General features: G+C 42.8%; 1 protein-coding gene and 1 non-coding gene across 2 annotated transcripts in view; one reads left to right on the top strand and one right to left on the bottom strand.

The window, feature by feature from the left end:
* LOC124550722 (rap1 GTPase-activating protein 1-like) overlaps positions 1-20,326 on the bottom strand; it is a 175,590-nt gene that overhangs the window by 128,462 nt on the left and 26,802 nt on the right. The window lies entirely within an intron of this gene.
* Positions 3,094-3,168, top strand: Trnaa-ugc. Its single transcript has one exon. It is a non-coding gene; the product is annotated as a tRNA-Ala (tRNA).

Here is a 20,326-nt window from a genome sequence, read left to right as displayed (position 1 = left end):
TAGTACCAGCAGTACCCTGGAGCACGGGCAGTGTTTAGGCTGGCAGTCGGACCACGACGGGCCGATTCACGCCGAGTGATGTTCCTGAGCCAGGCGCCGATTGCGAAAGCAAAAGGGATTTCAGATCAATTCCGTATTTATGGATTTCCGGAAGGCTTTTGACACTGTACCACACAGGCGGCTTGTAGTGAAATTGCGTGCTTATGGAATATCGTCTCAGTTATGCGACTGGATTTGTGATTTCCTGTCAGAGAGGTCACAGTTCGTAGTAATTGACAGAAAGTCATCGAGTAAAACAGAAGTGATTTCTGGCGTTCCCCAAGGTAGTGTTATAGGCCCTTTGCTGTTCCTTGCCCATATAAACGATTTGGGGGACAATCTGTGCAGCCGTCCTAGGTTGTTTGCAGATGACGCTGTCGTTTATAGTCTAATAAAGTCATCACAAGATCTAAACAAATTCCAAAACGATTTAGAAAACATACCTGAATGGTGCAAAAAGTGGCAGTTGACCCTAAATAACGAAAAGTGTGAGGTCATCCACATGAGTGCTAAAACTTCGGTTACAGGATAAATCAGTCTAATCTAAAAGGCGTAAATTCAACTAAACACCAAGGTATTACAATTACGAAAAACTTAAATTGAAAGGAACACGCGGAAAATGTTGTGGGGAAGGCTAACCAAAGTCTGCGTTTTATTGGCAGGACACTTAGAAAATGTAACAGATCTACTAAGGAGACTGCCTACACTACGCTTGTCCGTCCTCTTTTAGAATACTGCTGCGCGGTCTGGGATCCTTACCAGATAGAACTGACAGAGAACATCGAAAAAGTTCAAAGAAGGGCAGCACGTTTTGTATTATCGCGAAGTATGGGAGAGAGTCACAAAAATGATAGAGGATTTGGGCTGGACGTCATTAAAAGAAAGGCGTTTTTCGTTGCGATGGGATCTTCTCACGAAATTCCAATCACCAGCTTTCTCCTGCGAATGCGAAAACATTTTGTTGACACCGACCTACGTAGGGAGAAACGATCACCACGATAAAATAAGGGAAATCAGAGCTCGTACGGAAAGATATAAGTGTTCGTTCTTTCGCGCGCTATACGAGATTGGAATAATAGAGAATTGTGAAGGTGGTTCGATGAACCCTCCACCAAGCACTTAAATGTGATTCGCAGAGTATCCATTTAGACGTAGATGTAGACATTCCATCAGTTAGGAACTCACTCTGGAGTCACTGCTGAGACGACGTCACTGTCCGTGTCAAGATTTCCGTCCAGCAGCCTCTACACGAAAGATGCATGGACTCTGTGACTAGCTATCGTACTTTGTAATATTTGTATCGTTCTAGCCATCAGCTACACCGAACTTCAGCTTTTCCACGTCCTTTCGGAACTTTAAGTTCGAAGCGTCTATTCTGGCCTTTGCTTGTGGCAGGCTTAGTACAGAACCATTGGCTTGTGGAACTTTAAATATATTGTGACATTAACAGGTCCCCTGCCGCAGATATCCGTTGTACATTAACCAAGTGCTTTGTGCATTTTTCTGCTTGTATTTAAACTAACTCCCGTTGTATAAGACTGCTTTCTTTTGTTGATTGTCATTGTATACCTGCGTATCTTTCGTGTGCCGTCTATGGCAGATACATTATGCCCGACCGGTACTTGAAAATGGAACTTCTGCGTGTAACATTTCATCTTTTTTCACTTACTATTGGCTGCATTTGTTGCTATAGGTACACTTTTCTTCACAAGTAAGAGAGCTTCTTCGATGAATTTTATACAGCATACAAACCATGAAACTCTAGAATCTATTTAACCTAAAAAAATGAATGAGCTGTTACATTTTAAACTTATGTTTAAAAAAAACTCAAATTTTATAGTTAACTGTCTCAATTTTTACCACAGTTTTTAACAGATTTGGAAAATTTCTAGAGTTTCATACACCTGTAAGTATGGTTTCTGTGCTGAGCAAAATTCATCGAAGAAACTCTCTTACTTAAGAAAAAAGTGTACCTACAGCAGCAAATGCAGCCAAGTGAAAAAATGGTGAAATATCACGTGTAAAAAAATTATTTTGTTATGTTTTTGAACTTTCACTGCTATGAATGTGAATCCTGAATCCTTCCTGGTCGTGGTGACAAACTTATATGAATTTATTTGGAAAAGTATAGACAGTGGAAATTAAAACGTCCAGTGGTGCCTCTCCAGCTCCAAGTGGGCCTGTTTGACGTCATACCCTCCTTAAAAGTAATAATAACGTAAGAAATCCAAAAAGTGTTAATTTATAACCAATGAAGGTGTCATGCATACCTTGTGGACCGAACAATCCCAGAGAAGATATTGCGGCGTCATGGCTTAGCTACAGCCTAGAGGATTCTTTCCAGAATGAATTTTTACCCTGTAGCGGACAAGTGCTCAACTGACTGAGCTACCCAAACATGGCTCACGACCAGCCCTCACGTCTTTACTTCCACCAACACCTAATCTCCTACCTTCCAGACTTCACCCAGCTTTCTGACACAGTTTTAATCTGTCAGGAGATTTCCAGTCAGCACTCGTAAACGTATACTTATATGGGCGTGGTGTCTGTTCTTTCGGACATGTCCGAAAGAACAGACACCATTGATGACCTACAGCCGTCTAGAACGAAATTAGAACTATATATTAATATCCTCAGCTGCTCACAGGTGATAATGTCTGCCCCGACCGGGACTAGAACCCGGGATCTCCTGCTTACATGGCAGACGCTCTATCCATGTGAGCCACCGAGGGCACAGAGGATAGTGCGACTGCAGGGACTATCTCGCGCACGCATGCAGGTCATCAATGGTGTTTATTCTTTCGGACATGTCCGAAAGAACAGACACCATATCCATGTAAGAATGTAGTTCTGGCAATACCGTCCATGACCTTCCTCTTCTATACGGATCGGATGCACACATATTACCCGATCTCTTACAGTACTTGGTAAAACACTACGACACTACGAATGTAGTGTGTGGACATATAAGGTGAGAATGTGGGTCCCGTGGGAAGGGGGGGGGGGGGGCGCGAGATAGTCCTTGCAGTCCGCACTATCCTCTGTGCCCTCGGTGCCCTCGGTGGCTCAGATGGATAGAGCGTCTGCCTTGCAAGCAGGAGATCCTGGGTTCGAGTCCCTGTCGGGACACACATTTTCACCTGTCGCCGTTGATATATATCAACGCCCGTCAGCTGCTAGGTATTAATATATAATTCTAATTTCTTTCCTGTAAATGCGTGTGATCTTTTTTCAATAACTGGGCACCGTTTTTTTGTTCGAGGGATCTACGATAGATTATAGTTAAAAGAGGAGTTAACTTGCAGCAAATTCCGTATTGAATCTGACAGGGATTCCATTGGGCCCTGGAGCTCTGCTCAATTTTAACAATTTCACCTGTTTATCAACACCACTGACACTAATACCGGGTTGTTATAATCAAACTGTCCTATTTAACACGTTATAACACATTACTGTACGAGTACCTAACTTGGTAGCATTAATGCCCAGATTATGCCACCGTCCAGTTCCACCGTCTCAGTGTCGTGATCAGTCATCATGATTCGTAGTCTCACAGACCTGTCGCGTAGCAGTGCACTTGTGGATGTGTCAACATGAGCTCGGACAAAAGGCGCAGGGCATTACTGGTGAAGCTCTGTTATAAAAACAACAGTAATGCTGCATCTGCACTTCGAGAATATGGCCAGCTGAAAGGATTACGAAAGGCTCTTCCTTCTCCACCTGCTGAGGGGAGCATGATGAAGGAGTTCGAATCAACTGGAGAATGGGTGTCGCTCTGGGAAGAGCCCGACGACAATTGGACCACAGCTGGTTGATGATATCGCTGTTACTATGGCACACAATGCTCCGCGCAGTTCTCGATCATCAGGCAGTGCGCATGCTGTGCCACGATAGCTGTACATCCTTAAGTCCACTCTACGGAAGGTGCTTCCAACCATTTTCAAATGGTATCGGTATAAGATCCATATCATACAACAGCTGGCACCACTGGACGCACAACGACGTGTTGACTTCGCTCTCCACTTTTTCACAAAGATTGAAGTCGATGAGGGTTGGCCTTGGACCATCATATGGGCAGACGAAGCTCATTTTTCTCTGACGGTGAAACAGAATTCCTGAGTGTGGGGATCTTCATCTCCAGTCACTGTGTATGAAGTTCCTCTGTATGGTCTGGTTTCACGGCTACGTTCATCATTGACCCATTCTTTTTTGAACAGACTGGAGCTCAAGGACCAGAGACGCGAAGTGTGACTGGCCAGCGTTACTGCGATATGCTTCACCAGCGTGTCATAACCGCCCTACAGGAGAGAGGCGCATTGAACTCAACAGTTTTCATGCAAGATGGGGCCCCACCGCACATCGCTAGTGAAGTTCATCTGCTTTTCCGAAAGACGTTTGAAAACGATCCAATTATCTGCCGACCGTTTCCAAATGCTTGGCCGGTACGACCACCTGATGTCACTCCCTGTAGTTTCTGGTTGAGGGGCTACCTGAAGGTCAGAGTTTGCCAGGGGAACATTCACGCATGTGCTGATCTGAAGCGCAGCATATACAGAGAGGTAGCCAGCATACCTACAGACACGCTTCGTTCGGCTATGCAGAATGCAAGCATGCGCTTTCAGACTCTTCTGGACACTGATGGGCGCCATATTCAGCCGATTTTGTAGCAGTAATGGCATCGGTATGTAATGGTAGGATATACCGTAGTTGTACGTTAGAAGTGTTTCAGTTGAACTGATTCTGCACTATTTTTCTTCCCCATATCCTTGACATTAATGCTACCAAGTATGGTACTCATGCGGTAATTAGTTTACGTGTTTAACGTGTTAAATAGGGAAAGTTTAATTATAACCACCAGGTACTTATTTAATTCGTTATTTCAGTGGTACGAGGGTTAAATTGTGGTAGTTCTCCTGGGTTTTCCTTTTTAGAGGAACATTTGACAAGCGTTAAGCATTTTAAATTTTGCTTTGAAAGTTACCGTCAATTTAAATTCCTGTATCATTCGCTAGGGACTGAAGACCAACTCTGGTGCCACTAACAGCCTTTACATACGACCAGAATTTCTTTGGGTTCTATGAAAGATCACTTGACAATGTTCTGCCCCGATAGTCATTGAAGCCCTCATGCATTTCTCTCTTCACAGCTAAATGCGTTTCATTTAGTATCTCTCTATCTACAGCTCTACGCTTTGTTTACACACGTATTATGCAGTAATCCCTGTTTCTTTAGAAGTTTCTTTACAGCGACTGTATTTTATAGGCATTTCCTCCCATAATGAACTGTTCTACAGGGCACATACCTATCCAGCGCATGATCAACTATTTTTTTAAACTTGAACCAAAGTTCCTCTACAGTCTCCTGCACTGTGCTGAAAGCTTCAATTTTCTCATTGAGATATGAAACTACTGATTTTGTATCTAGTTTACTGAAGATATATATCTTTCTGATTGTTTTAGTTGTCCTTTATACTTTGCTAATCATTGTTGCCACAACCGCGTCATGGTCACTAATAGCAGTTTCGATGTGGACATCTTCAAAGAGGTTAGGTCTATTTGTTGCCATTAAATCCAATATACACTCATGCTCATAAATTAAGGATAATTGCAGAATGTGGTGCCATTCAACGTGACACTACACAAAACTGGCGCTAATAGCATAGGCACATAGGGAACACACAGAACACAGATCTGTAAGTCCACAGTATTGGTGATAAGTTGAGAAAACCGTCCCGAAACACATGTGCTACAAAACGCCACTGTGTCCTGCGCATGTACCCCGACATCAATATGTGTATGATCACCATGCACCCGTACACAGGCTGCACAACGGGTTGGCATACTCTGGATCAGGTGGTCGAGCAGCTGCTGGGCTATAGCCTCCCATTCTTGCACCAGTGCCTGTCAGAGCTCCTGAAGTGTCGTAGGGGTTTGCAGACGTGCAGCGATACGTCGACCGAGAACATCCCAGACCTGATCGTTGGGGTTTAGGTCTGGAGAACAGGCAGGCCACTACATTCGCCTGACATCTTCTGTTTCAAGGTACTCCTCCACGATGACAGCTCGGTGGGGCTGTGCATTATTATTCATCAGGAGGAAGGGGGGACCCACTGCGCCCCTGAAAAGGCGGAAATACTGGTGCAAAATGACGTCCCGATACACCTGACCTGTTACAGTTCCTCTGTCATAGACATGCAGGGATTTACGTGCACCAATCATAATCCCATCCCACACCATCAAACCACGACCTCTACACAGGTCCCTTTCAAGGACATTAAGTGGTTGGTATCTGGTTCCTGGTTCACGCCAGATGAAAACCCGGCGAGAATCACTGTTCAGACTATACGTGGACTCGTCCGTGAACATAACCTGGGACCACTGTTCCAATGATCATATACTGTGTTCTTGACACCAGGCTTTACATGTTCTACTGTGACCAGGGATCCGTGGAATGCACCTTACAGGTCTCCGGGCGAATAAACAATGTCTGTTCAGTCGTCTGTACGTTGTGTGTCTGGAGACAACTGTTCCAGTGGCTGCGGTAAGGTCCCAGCAGTACTCCATGGCTGTCTGCGGGCTCTGATGGTGAGATATCGGTCTTCTTGTGGTGTTGTACACTGTGGACGTCCCGTAATGTAGCACCTGGACACGTTTCCTGTCTGCTGGAATCGTTGCCATAATCGTGAGATCACACTATGTGGCATATGGAGGGCCCGTGCTACGACCTGCTGTGTTTGACCAGCCTCCAGTCGCCCTAGTATTCTATCCCTCATAACGTCGTCAGTATGTGTTCTTTGAGCCATTTTCAACACACAGTCACCATTAGCACATCTGAAAACGTCTGCACACTTACTCGCTGCACCGTACTCTGACATGCACCAACACACCTCTGCGTATGTGGACTGCTGCCAGCGCCACCGTGCGACGACCGCGCGTCAAATGCGCCGCATGGTCGTATCCCGAGGTGATTGAAACCCGCAAACCACCCACCATTGCCTTGTTTCACCATGCATCAGCATTATCCTTAATTTATGAACATGAGTGTATATCCATCGAGTGCGGTTGCGAACTATCTGTTCTAAGTAGTTTCCAGAGAAGGCTGTTAGTAATGTGGCACCCATTATGTCTTATCGCGCCCATCACTAACAAAACTGTAATTTTGACAATTGATTGTTGGGTGATTAAAGTGCTCACTAATGATTATGGTATGATTAGGGAACTTAACGTACAAGTGAACTGAGGTTTTGAAAGATAGCGGTGCCTTCCAGGCAGGCCACTGCCGTGGTAATAGCCGTCAGGCACTTCCCCTTTCGTTTTGTTTCGGTGATTATCACAGAATTTCATTCGCCCTTGGTGTATCTAAATTGTCCCTGATTGATATTAATCTGATGGGCTATTAGGGTTATGCTAAACCACTGACCTCACAGTACTTGCATGACTTGAGTAGCAGTAGTAGAATTAAATTCGGCTATAGAGACAGATTTTTGGACACTGGAGGTGACCATTGCATTAGGAGCAGCTTAAGAACTTTCCCCGAGCAGCAGGAGAGTTCTAGGATTCCCTTGTAGTCGCCGAAACTGGCTGTGGACGCTGCAGGGCAGTGGTTTATGGGCCACCATTCTGACTCACAGCCTTCTTCCGCTAGTGGGAAAGCAAGAGGGTGGGAACGCCGTAGCTCAATGCGAAATGACACTTCTTTAGAAACTGGCGGCGCCAGACATGCTGGCGCCGGCCTAACTGCTTTATTAGCGAGTGGAAGTGGGGGGGGGGGGGGGTCTGGTCTCATTATTCCGTGTGCGGGTCCAGGTAAAGCGGCGTATGGCTGGCGCCCGGCTAACGTGTTTATTACAAGAACAGCGTACCTTGTGAGACGGGACGACGAATTTCTCCGGATGTCGCGTTTCGGCGCCCACTAAATCGTTCTATAGGCGAGACAGTGCGTGTTTTCACTAGGAAACTCCCCTAATCTTGTGAAATGTGCCGGGACCTGTCTACAAGATCTCCAGGCATTGTGTGCTGTTTTTTCGGGGAACAGTATGTGTACTGCACTGCAGTGATTGGTTGAGGAAGATCGTGTTTCCTTACTAGAAAACATGATTGGCGCAGTAACCACATCGGGGGGATTGGCTGTTTTTCAGAAGGTTTTGAGCAACGGGAAAGGTGGAGACTTGCTTCTCGACCGTTGTGGAGTACAGTCGCTAGAGCTCTTCCGTTTCTACGAAGAGAGCAGTTAGTTGTAGGCACGTCTCGACACCTGGGGGAAACTTTATATTTTCGCGGACGTGAGACAATCACCGGCAGACGTGGCGACATCTCCCGCACTGCGACGCTTCGGCAGCAACTGCATGCAGACGACGGCATCAGCATCTCGTCTTTCACCGGCTATATCGGTAACGTTGCGCAACTTCGTTTTCACGACCACCTTTTCTTCGTAGGAGCGTTGTACTCGCAGTAGTCACTACCAGTGTCCATTGCATGCTTAATTATATTTCGACGCGAGAGACCAATCAGTGGAACGATACAGCAGAGTGAGTTTGCCTAGATTGGCATCCCTCCACCCACAGTAGCCGGTCTCAAAACGGTTCAAATGGCTCTGAGCACTATGGGACTTAACATCTGAGGTCATCAGTCCCCTGGACTTAGAACTACTTAAACCTAACTAACCTAAGGACATCACACACATCCATGTCCGAGGCAGGATTCGAACCTGCGACCATAGCAGCAGCTCGGTTCCGGACTGGAGAGCCTAGAACCACTCGGTCACAGCGGCCGGCTAGCCAATCTCATTTACACGTAAATTCTAGTTAGGTTCTGACCTTGATATTAGTTAATAATTCTCTTTATGATACCGTAGGTCCTTGTTATTAATTTTTCAATGACACCCATTCTCATTCACTATTTTGTAGCCGGTTTGAAGGAATTACATTAATTTTATGTTAATCTGGTCCATTTAGTGTGAGATTTCCTTGCACTATTGATAAACGTGGCACCTCTTGGGTATGGTGGTTACTACTTTTTAGTCATTAGACGGAGAACTGAGGCCACCTTAGGCTATCTTGCAGTTTTCGCTAAAAAATTCGGTTGCACCAGTAAATGAGTCTGATGGGTGGTAGGAGGATCCAGTTACCATTTTATGCCCACCCCTGATACTGAGTCCTGCCCAAACAGTCGCACATGTAGCGTCAGTTCTATCACAGCGGATTTGAGTTTCTTACCTACGGTGACAAATGCACCACCTCCATTTCCCATTAGCCTGTCCTTTTGATATACACATACAGTTTATCCAAAAGTCTCTCTGCTATCAATTTCTGGTTTCAAACAGCTTTCTGTACCTAGTATTATGTGAGTTTCACTGCTTTTCAGGGGCACTTCGAACTCTGGCACTTTGTTGCGAATGTTTCGGCAGTTTACCATTAGGATTTTAATACTCTCACCTCTGGGAGGCATTTAATTATACAATATGTTTGCGAGACCTGGGCTGTTCAATACCTGGGCTGTTCAATGTATATGTTAAATCAAAACACCTTCAGCTGTCTAAATTTCCACTTTTATTTTATTCGTGCAACCAGTTACAACGTTACATTACGTCATCTTGTCGGCAGTGATGAGCGAAGAGATCGCCGTGTTGAAGAAGAAATCCGTGGATACCAGTAACTGAATGGTTCCTGTTTCGACTGTTGGAGAGCTGGGATTCTTCCTACACGTCGGTCAAGGGCCTGAAGATGTAATATAACACTGAAACTGCTTGTACAAATAAAATAAAACTTGAAATTTAGACGGCTGAATGTGTTTTGATTTGACATTTAATCATCAATGAGTGGCTTCAGTTAGACATAACAGAACTGAGGTAACTCGCGGACAGTCGTTCTTTCCGCTCTAAGGCCATAAATCAAGGCTAGGGGTGGGGCTACACGGGATTAGAGTCACGTCTCGACTAACGTTTTGCCCGCTGTGCCTGGTTTATCGCCGTTTCATGTCCACAATATCACTGTCAAAGCTTAGCAAAAATAAATAAATAAATCGTCTCCCTCCGACAACTGAATAATAATTTCGCGTAATCACTTTTTTCAGCTCTCGCTGCTCATAACAAACGTTACAGGTTTTTTTACCTCTTTCGGCGGTTGTTGGCGTTAAAGGGAGACGAAGGCAGCTATTTACATACATTATTTTGATGCCGAATTTGAGCAGTTTTTTTATTTAAAGCGGCAAGCTCTCGTTGCTATTTGGAAATGTGTTGTGATCTGTGAGGGCGACGACTGGGGCGAATGAGGGGAGAGAGCAAGCTGGTACACCCTTCAGTATAGCTGATAACTGCGGATGCATTTTATTTTTAGTATCAAACACTTCGGAAACAATCGAAACTGACAGGAGAAACGTAACAGAGTAGCTACCCTCAGAACGTTTTAACAGGTACGAAGGCCAAGTGCTTGATAGATAGCGCTGATACCAGTAAAATTATTGAGCAATGTCATATCTTAATAGTACCATCTGATAGTCATTACAAAAACTTAAAGACGACCATCGCAAGCCGCATGTAGTTCGGACAAAAATCTCTACCCAGTAATTGGAACAAATCGGAGCCATTTAAAACCAATACAGATATTTTAGTTTTCAATAATGGCTTTTTGGGCTATTAAAGCTTTATATCCCGAACTAAATGGATCTTTACTTTCAGTACCCTTTACTATCCAGAATAAAAATGGTATTTATGAACATAATTGATAACAAATATTGGCCACTGGAGTAATTCATTATTAACATTTTAATACTGTCTTAATACTGTCTTAATTGTTCATTTGAATTTTTCGAACGAGCATTTTCAGATCTGTCATAAAAAATGTATTTAAAATACTGTTGAAAAATGAATAAATATATTTGACTGTAAAACGGGATTTTCATTCGAAATAACTGACGAAAGATAACGCTAAAAATTTTACACAAAAGGCTATTATTTACGTGCCATTTCTGTGGATTAACAGAGGACAAAGCAAATTACGGCGACAGTAATAAATTAAAAACTTGACAGTTCATTCAAAGCATAAAATAAACATAGAAAACAGATAATCTGTCGCCTGTGTCTACACGATACGCCTTTATCTGCTCGTAGAATTGTAAATGGACAACTTGACACCTAAAATTTAATTTTCCAAACTCAATTTTTACCCTCTAGCACTGACTATTCGTAATGCCTAGATAGCGGTATGATCCTCGATTACAACATAATTATTGACCAGAGTTTCAGAAAGTTAGAATGAGTAAGTGAATAATGGTGATGTTTTGTAGTATTAAACCACTAATTGTTTAAAAGCTGTGAACTGTATACGGACTAAGTTTTCTTTTATTTACCAACATTATTTGATATTTTGGTTCTAGTTATCTTGAAACGTATAATGCAAAAGTCTAAGCATGTCTTAGAATTTTTGAGTCTTGCTTCCACGTCTACGTTTACTACTGGAAATTATTAGCAACAAAAAACCGAAAATCAATTACTTAAAAAACCGGTTACTTTGAACGTTTTTAACAGACATGGTAAACTGGAGATTAAAAAAAAAATGTGTAACCGAAAACCGGTTACTTCACCGATAGCCGGCGGACCTAGTCGTTAACCTCCCCATGCAAGGCCAGTTTGTTTACAACTGTGCTACCTCATTCCGTTTATCCCTAGTGTATACTACGGTATTACAAAGAAGTTATTTAATAATGTAAAAGACTATCAGGGTAAAGTTGCGTTAGCCATACCACGGGCTAAGCAGTACTTCAGTGCGAGCGAGCGACATGTCGAATGGGTGCAGGGACCCCTTGTTATTGAAAGGTCAGGCTTCAGTTAGCTCATGCCTACTGTCAGAAATTTCACGGGGAGCGAAACTAATTGGTTTTTGATGTAGGAAGTGTTATTTGTGTTCTTGTATAATGATTGCTGGTGGTATCTAGACGTTGTACAGTACTTCAGTAATATCTGATCCCACTTTTATAAAATGCGAGAAGTGATGTAAAATGGAACAAGTGAGCGGATGGCTGGCTGTCGGGACAGTAACAAATAATGTAGTTCATGAAATAAGTTCGTGGCTTGTGGAAAATAATTTCATGCTAAATCACAGTAAGACTCAGTTTTTACAGTTTCTAACTCACAATTCAACAAGAACCGATATTTTGATCAGACAGAATGGACATATTATAAGCGAGACAGAACAGTTCAAGTTCCTAGGCGTTCGGATAGATAGTAAGCTGTTGTGGAAAGCCCATGTCCAGGATCTTGTTCAGAAACTAAATGCTGCTTTATTTACCATTAGAACAGTATCTGAAATAAGTGACACTTCAACACGAAAAGTAGTCTACTTCGCATATTTTCATAGGCTTATGTCGTATGGTATTATTTTTTGGGGTAATTCTTCTGATTCAAAGAGGGTATTTTTGGCTCAAAAACGGGTTGTTCGAGCTATATGTGGTGTAAGTTCGAGAACCTCTTGTCGACCCCTATTCAATAGTCTGGGAATTCTGACATTGGCTTCACAGTATATATTTTCTTTAATGTCGTTTGTTGTTAGCAATATTAGCCTATTTCCAAGAGTTAGCAGCTTTCACTCAGTTAATACTAGGCAGAAATCAAATCTGCACGTGGAATGCACTTCCTTGACTCTTATGCAGAAAGGAGTGCAGTATTCTGCTGCATCCATTTTCAATAAGCTACCACAAGAACTCAAAAATCTTAGCAGTAGCCCAAACTCTTTTAAGTCTAAACTGAAGAGTTTCCTCATGGCTCACTCCTTCTATTCTGTCGAGGAGCTCCTGGAAGAGCTAAAAAATTAAACAAATTCCAGTGTTACATTGTTGATTTTCTTTATTTAAACTTACGACTTGTCACCTGAATATGTTTTTTTATATTTCATTTTATCTGTTTCTAATATCGTTTTATAATTTCATGTATTGACTCGGTCCATGACCATGGAGACTTCTCCTTAATTTGGTCCCACGGAACAATAAATAAATAAATAAATAAAAATAATGAACAGGTAAGATTGTTTGTTTTTATTACCTTCTTTCGCTCGTTTCTTATCAGTTTCACAGAAGAATACGATGATGAAGTAATTGTTTTATATCATGCCTATTTCCTTGGTACTCTGTCATATCAAACGGTAGAATACTTTGAGGTTACGCCTGTAGTTCTGGTTTGAAACGGTAGAGGTCTTACTGCCTAAATCGTACCTGTAGGGACTTCGTTAATCGTAGCTGTACGACTAGAACGTTGATGGAAATTATACAACAACTAAAAATTGTTTGTTATAGTTGATCAATATGACTAACAGATTGGCTCAAATGGCTCTGAGCACTATGGGACTCAACTGCGGAGGTCATTAGTCCCCTATAACTTAGAACTAGTTAAACCTAACTAACCTAAGGACATCACAAACATCCATGCCCGAGGCAGGATTCGAACCTGCGACCGTAGCGGTCTTGCTATGACTAACAGAGCTTACGATAAGTGGAAGCAGGAGGATAAGGGCGAAGAATTACTGAAACGTTGGAATAGTAAAATTGTATTTAACGAAGCATGTAGAAATAATACACCAAAGCGTACATTGCAACGTCATTTGAGGAGTTTAAATAAAACATCACAATTCGGAAGACAATAGCAGAGATGGACAATGATTAGCACGCCATATAATTAATTTACAGTCCACTTTTTTCGTAGTAACTTTTAATGAACTAAGAAAACTTGCCTACCGACTTGCTGAAAAATATCATCTACCGAATCGCTTCAATAAAGAAAAAAAGATAGCTACCAACAACTGGTATTACAGATTCATGAAGGATCATTACAGTTTGTCCTTGCGAGTTTCCGAAGCAATATCGATGGCACAACGGAAGGGGTTTAAAAAAAGAGCTTTTAATGAATTTTTTTTTAATAAAAACGGAGAAATACTAGATGAGCATAAGTTTACTGTTCAGATGGCTCTGAGTGCTATGGGACTTAACATCTGAGGTCATCAGTCCCCTAGAACTTAGAACTACTTAAACCTAACCAACCTAAGGACATCACACACATCCATGCCCGAGGCAGGATTCGAACCTGCGACCGTACCAGTCGCACGGTTCCAGACTGAAGCGCCTAGAACCTTCTCGGCCACACCGGCCGGCAAGTTTACTGTTGACCGAATATACAACGTGGATGAGACCGTGTTTATCCACAGTTCGCAAACAGTCTAAAATAATTACCCGAAATGGCGAACTCTAAGTGAGCGCAATCACAAGAGAAGGAAGATGTCTTACAATGACATGTGTATGCGCAGTGAACGCAGCAGGCGAATTCATACGCGCTATGTTAATATTTAAGCGCAGCCGAACGAATGGTGTCTTAAAAAGGAGCGCTCTATCAAATACAGCATTGGGACGCTCGACAAATTGATGGATAACATGGGAACTGTTTGTCCGATGGCTACGACATTTCAAAAAATGTACAAATGCCGAGAAAAGGAACCAGAAAGAAGTTTTGGTTTCACTGGATGGATATAGCACACACACCAAAAATTTACAGGCTCGTGATTATGGTATAATCATGCTATCATTTCCTGCTCACACGACTTACCGTCTAAAGCCGTTGGACAGCTCGTTCTTTAAAACACTAAAAACAGGTGCAATGAATCCGCATCTTTGTGAGTGCATTCAAATCCTAGCAGCGTCCTATAACAAGCTAACACTTCTGTATCCCTGGGTAATACATACCGCATATCAGTAATGGATAAAGCACTACACTATTTTAAGGGAACAGGCTTGTGGCCATGTGATAGAAAAGTCTTCAAAGAAGAGGACATTGTAGCTACTACTGTACGTATTGCTGATAAATCAGACCAAGAATTGCTAACGTAAATGAAGCAAGAAACGAAAATGTGGAAGGCGGCCTAACGTTGTAACATCATTCAGTGCTCATTCTGGACCTTCTACAATGTCTCACGAATGTCTACCCGAAAACAATGTCGCAACAACTACCGAAATTAACAGTCAACGCATTAAGTCTCACTTCTGTAGTTTCCTAGCTCATATACAATAACAGTTATCAAGAAGAATACGAAACGATCTAAAGCAACAATGGAAGTGATATCAAGTCTTTACAGAAAGGAAAGAGAAGCCAAAGAAAAGGCTAGTAAATAGAAGAAACCCATAAAAAGAGAAGACACCTATAAAAAAGAGCACATAGATGAAAATTTTAAAGGGAACAAAAAAAAAGATAAAGGAGAGAAAGAATTGGTTATGTCATCTATGTAAAAAACATCGAGAAGAAGATATGACACAATGTATGAAATGTGAAGATTAGGTACCGCGCGGGATTAGCCGAGCGGTCTCAGGCACTGCAGTCATGAACTGTGCGGCTGGTCCCGGCGGAGGTTCGAGTCCTCCCTCGGGCACGGGTGTGTGTGTTTGTCCTTAGGATAATTTAGGTTAAGTAGTGTGTAATCTTAGGGACTGATGACCTTAGCAGTTAAGTCCCGTAAGATTTCATACACATTTGAACAGCAGTTTGAAGATTAGGTTCTTGACCTATGCGCTGTCGTAGAAAGTAAAATTAATAAATATTCTGTGATGTATGAGTTCAAATCAACTGATTTTGTATATGCCAAACAAACTGTGTTATTTAAATTACCGTATGAAATACAGCAATTCTCCCTTAAGGGGGAACGATTAGAGCAACCTTACTCTACTACACCCTTCAATCATTTCTCTCCCCCAGTCGGTGCACACGCTACACAATCCATGCATATTGTTTCGTAATGTAACGCAACACTCGCTATCAACTGATGTCAGGATCATAGTGACGATGTCTGGTTTCCATTTTGTGTACTACAAATTACCGTTTGCTAGGCTGAATAACTGGGTCAGCATTCCTCTATAACGAGTAGATGTTGAGTTCAAGAAGAGGATAAACTATTAGTATTATACGCTGAGTAAGTTCTTCTATAAGAAAAGAAGGAAAAACATAGTGTGATGTGTTATGCAAAGTAGTATATGTTTTATTGCCGTGTTATTATTGTTTTTATGTGTTACATGTTATACCAAACCCCTATTCTGTGTTACTTCAGTAATATTTCAGTGTACAGAATGTACTCCTTAACAGGTATTTTTGACTGCCTTTCTAATATGTTTGTTGTAGTAATCTCTTCAATCTCCTTCGATAACTTATTGTGCAGTTTTGTTCCTTGATAGAAAATGTTGTTTTGAGTTTTACGTTTATTCCTTCTCGGAAAAAAGCATATTCAGTCTAGCTCTTGTTCCTTGGTCATGGGCGAAGCTTTTTGAGCACTAATTATCAGCGTTATTTCTCGTTTGTATAATTAAGTGATAAATGTACACACATGGTGTAGTTAAAATTCCCAGTTTTTTCACAGGTTTTTGCATGTTTGCAGTGAGCTCGACTACTCTTTTCGGTTATTATGGTCCTCCTCTGTAATTTGAAATCTGTATTCAAATGGTGTATCGTCATTTGGATATAGATGATACAGAAACGGTGATAATAAGGGAATGTCTTCCGGTTCAAATTGTATACCAGTTAGGTAATTTTTAGAGTAAACTGATGAAATGGCTCCAGTTTTAGCAATCATGTACGACCACTCGCTCGACGGGCAATCTGAATCTGAAGACTGCTAAGTTGCGGAGGTTGCACCAACAGACAAGAATGGATCTGTTGAATCATGGATCCGTGTCAATGACATCGATTTGTAGCAGGATTCTGGAACTTATGTGGTGTTCCGAGATTACGAAATACCTCGAAGAAAACAGTCTGTTGACACATAATCCAGCACGGATTCAGAAAATATCGTTCTGGCTTTTTATCCAAACAAAGAAACGAGTGCTATCGACAGGGAGTCTCAAGTTGATTCCGTATTTACTGATATTCTGAAGTCTTGTGATACCGTTCCTCGCAGGTGGCCTAAAATCACATTGCGTGGCTGTGGAGTATCATCTCTTATATTCGGCAGGATTTGTTGTTCCCTGTCAAAAAGGTCTTAGTTCGTAGTAATTGACGGAAAGTCATCTACTGAAACCCAACTTATATCTGGGGCTGCCCAAGGAAGTGTTATAGGCCTTTAGAGGTTTAGGAGCCAATTTCGGCATTCATCTTGATTGTTTGCAGATGATGCTGTCGTTTACCATCTAGAAAAGCCATCAGAAGATCAAAAGCATTTCCAAAATGATTTAGACAAGATACTTGTATGACACGAAATGTGGAAGTTGATCTTAAAAATAAAATGTTCGAGATGATCTGCATGAGTATTAAAAAAAGTCAGCTAAAGTCCGATTACACAATAAGTGAGACAAATTTAAAGGTGGTAGATTCAGCTAGGTACCAAGAAACAAATGAAACGAGATCTGTCATATACAAAATACTGTAGGAAAAGCGAACCAACGACGGCGTTCTATTTATAGGATACTTAGAAGCTGCACGTACTCAGTTTGTCCATCCTGTGCTAGAGTACTGCTTTGCAGCATGAGAGCTTTAGCTAACAGGGTTGGAGGAGGATCAAAAAAGCTCAAAGAAGAGTAGCTCATTTTGTAAGACCACTAAATGGGCGGGAGGGGGGGGGGAGAGAGAGAGAGAGAGAGAGAGAGAAGAGGGAGAGAGAGAGAGAGAGAGAGAGAGAGACAGAGAGAAAGGGAGAGAGGGAGAGAGTCATGGCACGGATATGAAAAGCGTGTTGGAGAGGCAATCGTTAAAACAAAGACCTTTTCATTGCGGAGAGATCTTTTCACGAAATTTGAGAAAACAAGAGCCTAAAGAGGATTAGACAGACTTTTTAGTATTAGCTGCAATTTCGTAGACCATCTATCTGCGCTCTAGTGATGCAAAGTGGACGGCGAAAACCGTTTATTGGTTGAAAATGTTCACGTTCCGTGTCGAACTTGGTGTATAATCACAAAGAGAAACTGTAATTTGTAACATTCGTATTTTCCTTGTCTACTTGTATGTTTAAGCGTAGTTCTGTGGAACGAGTGCTGCCAAAGCACCGCATTCAAGTTCAGCATTTTTTAAAAACTTTATAAATATATTGCTCAGTCTCTCTTGTGATTTTATAAAAAAAATGAAATATCATTTACGGTACTAACCTCACCAGTCTGTCGTCATGGGATTCTTTGATCCTCGTTTTTTGAGTAACAAATGGAACTAGTCAGCACATCAGGCCGCAAAGAAACGGTACGGGGGTATCATTTGTATGGGCCAAGGTGTGTGCTGAGACTGTGGGGAATGCGACAGTGGACCGTTTGGTAAATAATGCAGTAAAGCGGAATGAGATTTTCACTCTGCAGCAGAGTGTGCGCTGATATGAAACTTCCTGGCAGATGAAAACTGTGTGCCCGACCGAGACCTTTGCCTTTCGCGGGAAAGTGCTCTACCATCTGAGTTACCGAAGCACGACTCACGCCCGGTCCCACAGCTTTACTTCTGCCAGTATCTCGTCTCCTACCTTCCAAACTTTACAGAAGCTCTCCTGCGAACCTTGCAGATCTAGCACTCCTGAAAGAAAGGATACTGCGGAGACATGGCTCAACCACAGCCTGGGGGATGTTTCCAGAATGAGATTTTCACTCTGCAGCGGAGTGTGCGCTGATATGAAACTCCCTGGCAGATTAAAACTGTGTGTCCGACCGAGACTCGAATTCGGGACCTTTGCATTTCGCGGCCAAGTGCTCTACCATCTAAGTTACCGAAGCACGACTCACGCCCGGTCCCACAGCTTTACTTCTGCCAGTATCTCGTCTCCTACCTTCCACACTTTACTGAAGCTCTCCTGCGAACCTTGCAGATCTAGCACTCCTGAAGGAATGGATACTGCGGAGACATGGCTTAACCACAGCCTGGGGGATGTTTCCAGAATCAGATTTTCACTCTGCAGCGGAGTGTGCGCTGATATGAAACTCCCTGGCAGATTAAAACTGTGTGTCCGACCGAGACTCGAATTCGGGACCTTTGCATTTCCCGAGCAAGTGCTCTACCATCTGAGCTACCGAAGCACGACTCACGCCCGGTCCCACAGCTTTACTTCTGCCAGTATCTCGTCTCCTACCTTCCAAACTTTACAGAAGCTCTCCTGCGAACCTTGCAGATCTAGCACTCCTGAAAGAAAGGATACTGCGGAGACATGGCTTAACCACAGCCTGGGGGATGTTTCCAGAATGAGATTTTCACTCTGCAGCGGAGTGTGCGCTGATATGAAACTCCCTGGCAGATTAAAACTGTGTGTCCGACCGAGATTCGAATTCGGGACCTTTGCATTTCGCGGGCAAGTGCTCTACCATCTAAGTTACCGAAGCACGACTCACGCCCGGTCCCACAGCTTTACTTCTGCCAGTATCTCGTCTCCTACCTTCCAAACTTTACAGAAGCTCTCCTGCGTACCTTGCAGATCTAGCACTCCTGAAGGAAAGGATACTGCGGAGACATGGCTCAACCACAGCCTGGGGGATGTTTCCAGAATGAGATTTTCACTCTGCAGCGGAGTGTGCGCTGATATGAAACTCCTTGGCAGATTAAAACTGTGTGCCCGACCGAGACTCGAATTCGGGACCTTTGCATTTCGCGGGCAATTGCTCTACCATCTGAGCTACCGAAGCACGACTCACGCCCGGTCTCACAGCTTTACTTCTGCCAGTATCTCGTCTCCTACCTTCCAAACTTTACAGAAGCTCTCCTGCGAACCTTGCAGGCAAAGGTCCCGAGTTCGAGTCTCGGTCGGGCACAGAATTTTAATCTGCCAGGAAGTTTCAATGCAGTAAAGGATGGAATACAAGAGAGATGCATTCAAGTGAATCATCTCTTTGCTGCAGTCAGAGATACGGCCAAAAGCCGATAGAACAAGGTGTGCGAGACCGGAGCTCTGCACGAGGGTACATGGTAGAAAGACGTCGACATACGCTTACCGAAAGCCCAAAGGTGCACTAACAGGTGGGGCATGAAACGTAACTCAAATGGCGTAGCGAACAAGAGGCGGTTTGTGAGGACCATTGCCAGGTTGACATTCAACCATGGCTGCCACCGCTAACACCTATCTAGAGTCCACTTGATATCATCAGCATACTGCATTAGAGAATCAGACTGCCTCATTGAGGAGCTGATCCACGCGACTCTGAAACTTCCCTGGGATATACTAACACTATTAATCACAATGAATGTAGACGTTTGTAAATTGCTTGTGAAATTTGTGTTGAAAGTTGTGTTAAGCTTGTAAATAGGCTGTTTATGTTTTCTTATTGGCAACGTTACGTAGCGCTCTGTATGAAAATCACTGGCTGTGCTGTGT

Source organism: Schistocerca americana, chromosome 9 (assembly GCF_021461395.2).
Source record: "Schistocerca americana isolate TAMUIC-IGC-003095 chromosome 9, iqSchAmer2.1, whole genome shotgun sequence".
Taxonomy (NCBI): domain Eukaryota; kingdom Metazoa; phylum Arthropoda; class Insecta; order Orthoptera; family Acrididae; genus Schistocerca; species Schistocerca americana.
The sequence above is the reverse complement of the archived record's forward strand: the minus strand, read 5'-3'. Positions and strand labels throughout refer to the sequence as shown.